Source organism: Schistocerca serialis, chromosome 7 (genome assembly GCF_023864345.2).
Source record: "Schistocerca serialis cubense isolate TAMUIC-IGC-003099 chromosome 7, iqSchSeri2.2, whole genome shotgun sequence".
Classification (NCBI taxonomy): Eukaryota; Metazoa; Arthropoda; class Insecta; order Orthoptera; family Acrididae; genus Schistocerca; species Schistocerca serialis.
Genome location: NC_064644.1, coordinates 484,392,510 through 484,397,189, shown reverse-complemented (window position 1 = coordinate 484,397,189; position 4,680 = coordinate 484,392,510). Strand labels below are relative to the sequence as shown.

The 4,680-nt window shown below is 38.8% G+C and overlaps 1 non-coding gene across 1 annotated transcript; it reads right to left on the bottom strand.

Moving 5' to 3' along the window:
- Nucleotides 1–3,937: 3,937 nt before the first annotated feature.
- Trnat-ugu (transfer RNA threonine (anticodon UGU)) lies at nucleotides 3,938–4,011 on the bottom strand. The gene has a single exon. It is a non-coding gene; the product is annotated as a tRNA-Thr (tRNA).
- Nucleotides 4,012–4,680: the final 669 nt, after the last annotated feature.

Genomic DNA, 4,680 nt, shown 5'->3' with positions numbered 1-4,680 from the left:
TCAGCTATCAGTTGTCCTTTTGAAATTTTATTGGCAGATCTAGATTTCAGCAAGAAAGTAGCCATTCTCAATGCACTATCATTTTTGATCAATGCATGTAATGCCTGTTGGTCCGACTTTTAAACATTCATTATTCCATTGTTGACAACATTCTTCTAGTTCGTTCACATACGTCTATTAAATGATACTTTGGTTGAGCTGTTCAGGTTTCTAAGTTCGTATCGGAATTCTTGTTATGGTAAATTATCATGACTTCAACAGAAAATAATTGATCACATCGACTTGCATTTGGATGTTCGCTTAACGCCATTTCGTCACACGAAACACTTTTCACTCATGTTCATACATTGTTTATATTCAGTTACCCTTTACGTGAAACAACTCAACTTAGTCACCTATTGTGTTCAAATTTTCCTACTCCTGCATTTACTTCGTGGCTAAATCGAAACACGGAAATCACTGTACCATTTCCTATCTCTACGAATATGGCTACAACTAATTTCCTGTTACGAGAAGACAATTACATGAAATCATAATCAGCATAAGTCTCTTCCTTATGAAATACTTACACATTTATTCTCTGGAGTCTATTATTGGTTTAAATAGTTCCATAGTATTCTGTGATGTACTTAAACTTATTTTTCTGCGTACTAAATTTAAAGTTTTAAATCAGCACGTCGTGCACACAATGAAATTATTTCTTTACACTAAGCTGAAAAATGCAACAGTTAATGCTATGCTGACTCTGAAAAGAAAATATTTTTACTATTCTTACTCTAAATACAAACAAAACTTTCAGATACTTATCCTAGTAATAAATGCTCAAATTGAAATGCATTTTAACTGCTGAAAACTTATTCTAGCTATTATTTCTGTTCGAGAATTCCACTATGATTTTAAACTTTTTTTCTTACGCTAAGTATTTTAATTCTGTAATTAAAAGCATAGAAAATGAAGAAAGTTTAAATATTATTCATCATAGGTCTTATTCCACAAATCGTGAAGTCTCTTCATGATTCAGCTTAAGTTTCTTGCTTCTCTTCTTTCATAAGTTTGTTCAGTACACGAATCCTCTACTAAAGTTGTACAACAACAGTTTATAACAAGTTTATGGTCATATTCTCAATATTATCTTTAAGGTTCTTCAGCATAGGTTATCTCAAATATTGGTATTACTAAAGGTCTTCTTCTCTGTCACTTTCTTTCGACAAACAAGTCCACAGGTAAAATTATTTAGACACAAATCTTCAGTTCAGTTTATAGGACAAGACAACAACTTAAAATTACAAATATTTCTTCTCTTAAGAATAAAGGGAAAAAACTTAAATCTACGGCCAAAATCATTTTAAATCCTGGGGTGACTGTAGACGCCTTTGTTCATTCCCTTATAATTAGACCAAACATAGCTTCCAAGATGAAGTATTCTCACTGTTTTCAAAGGACCTTCATATTCGAATTGCCACTTCCTGTTTAACTTCTTTATGGCAGATGATTTCGGATGAGATCTTAACATGATACTTTCTCCAACTCGACAAGTGACAGGTTTTGTCAGATGCTTATCATAGTAAGTTTTCCTTAATTTTGCGTGATGCTGAAGTGCAGCACGCACTTGGTTAAATAAGGCAGATTTGTATATAGGTAATGGATTAGTGAATTTTGGTAGGTTTTCGTTCCATTAGTTTGTTTGACAGTTACCAAATAAGTTATTCGGTACATGATGGGATACGCGTTCAATGGGACTACTTTTCGGATTGAAACAAGAAACCTGAATGTGGCCAATGCTTTATCTGCAGACACTCTTTCCAGGATCTACACGAAAAATACGAAGCATTGTCCGTTAACAAGGCATTCGGTTTTCCCACTTGAACTATGTATTTCTCTGTTTGTATCTTGCCAGCCGAAGTGGCCGCGCGGTTCTGGCGCTGCACTCTGGAACCGCGACACCGCTACGGTCGCAGGTTCGAATCCTGCCTCGGGCATGGATGTGTGTGATGTCCTTAGGTTAGTTAGGTTTAACTAGTTCTAAGTTCTAGGGGACTAATGACCTCAGCAGTTGAGTCCCATAGTGCTCAGAGCCACTTTGTTTGTATCTTTAACATCGGCTTTACCCTTACAGATTTTAATGGATACACTTTTACGTACATCTACATCTACATGATTACTCTGCAAATCAGATTTAAGTGCTTGGCAGAGGGTTCATCGACCCACAATCATACTATCTCTCTACCATTCCACTCCCGAACAGCGCGCGGAAAAAACGAACACCTAAACCTCTCTGTTCGAGCTCTTATTTCTCTTATTTTATTTTGATGATCATTCCTACCTATCTAGGTTGGGCTCAACAAAATATTTTCGCATTCGGAAGAGAAAGTTGGTGACTGAAATTTCGTAAATAGTTCTCGCCGCGACGAAAAACGTATTTGCTAAACAGATCGTAAATTGCTAGCACATATTTAAAATTAACCTTTGATGCTGGCAAAGGACTCATTATGTCACACGAGATTAAATCAAGAATATTGTTGACTACTATAGGTCGCAACTCTGTTTTCGTCGAATAATTAACTGGCTTAACTGTTTGACATATTACACAAGTTTTCAAGATTTTCTGTGCAATACTGTTTAATTTGGGTAATGCGCATATGCCGTTATTAATCTAGCACACTTACAACCACTTGCATGCCCCCACGATATGGGTGTATGCCAAAGGAATATTTGTACATAATCTAAGGGAATGCAAAATTTCCACTGTCAAAAAGAAAATCACTATTTTTGTGGAACAGAATACTGTCGCAAACGCAGTATTTCGTGTTTTGATGGCTACTGTTACTTTCAGAGGGAGATTGTTTAATAATTTTTCATTTAGAATCTTGTTCCTGCAGTTGAATAAAGTTCTTGCACATGAATTCGATGTCTTTCTCGAATGCAGAGTTCTGAATCAACATTACTTGACCGAGCGAGGTGGCGCAGTGGTAGCACACTGGACTCGCATTCGGGAGGACGACGGTTCAATCCCGTCTCCGGCCATCCTGATTTAGGTTTTCCGTGATTTCCCTAAATCGTTTCAGGCAAATGCCGGGATGGTTCCTTTGAAAGGGCACGGCCGATTTCCTTCCCAATCCTTCCCTAACCCGAACTTGCGCTCCGTCTCTAATGACCTCGTTGTCGACGGGACGTTAAACACTAACCACCACCACCAACATTACTTGAAACTTTTCACTTTTGTTTACTACGGCATTTGTTCCAGCGATACCGCGCTGTAGCCTAGAGAGTGCATCACTAATAACATTACCCTTGCCACGAATATGTCGTATTCCCAAGGAATATAACTCCAAGAGTAATGCCCATATGGTTAGCCCTGTGTGTAACAATCTACATGTCATCAAAAAAATCACAGCTTGGTGGTCACAATACACAATTATTGGTTTTCCATATAAAAAATACCTAAACTTCTTTAGTGAGCACACCGAGACTAACACTTCCAATTCCGTAGTTGTAAAAACACTCTCACAGTTTGTGAGCTTGCTACTGGCAAAACTTATAATTTTGATTTTACTAATATCATCTTGAATATCCATTTGAAATAGTGTTGCTCTCAGACCAGTTTCTGAAGCATCTATGACTATATAAAACTGTTTGTCCCTTTGTGGGTGGTGCAATATTTGCGCATTCAACAAAGCACTTCGTGTTCTGTCAAATGCTTTGCGACATTCAGCTGTCCAATGCCACGAAACGTTCTTTTGCAACAGATTAAGCAAACAATCCTGGTTTAGCATCCGATCAGGTAGGAATTCCCTGAAAAAAAGATGCTGAACCGAGAAACGACTTGAGTTGCTTACGAGTGCATGGGTATGGACAATCACTTATTGATGACTAACTGAAACCCTCGGCTGCCGACAGGTGTTGTTGATATACCTCGATGCGGACAGCTGAAAATGTGTGCCCCGACCGGGACTCGAACCCGGGATCTCCTGCTTACATGGCAGACGCTCTATCCATCTGAGCCACCGAGGACACAGATGAATAGCGCGACTGCAGGGACTTATCCCTTGCACGCTTCCCGTGAGATTCACATTCCCAACTGTACACAGTTCTACATATGTAATGTACCTTATAGACATTTGCCCATCCACTCATTACTCGCGCACGCTTTGGCGATTCCCGTAAGGTTGCCCAAACAACACCTGTCGGAAGCTGAGGGTTTCAGTTAGTCATCATTTATTCCACGGAAAAGCTGCACGGTCATCAACAGTATTCTGTTCTTTCGAGAACTAATGCGGAAATAAAAATTCCATTACGAAAACAAACAGAACGGCATGACTTTGAAGTGAAAACTTCTCCCCATGAAAATGAAAGCCGTATATTTCCGAGACTCTTCATCCAACTTAACCTGCCAATAGGAGACACGAATGCCATTGGAGGTCAAATATTTTACGCCAAAGAACCACTGCAGTAGTTCGTCTAAGTTCTTGGGCCTCGTGCAAACAGGTATTAAAATTTTATTGAAGTTTCTGGTGTCAAGCACAAATATCACCGTTGGCTTTTGCAACAGCTAGGAGTGGGCTGCTATACTTGGAGTTGGATGTTTCTATTATGTTCTACATCTACATCTACATCACTACTCTGCAATTCACATTTAAGTGCTTGGCAGAGGGTTCATCGAACCACAATCATGCTCTCTCT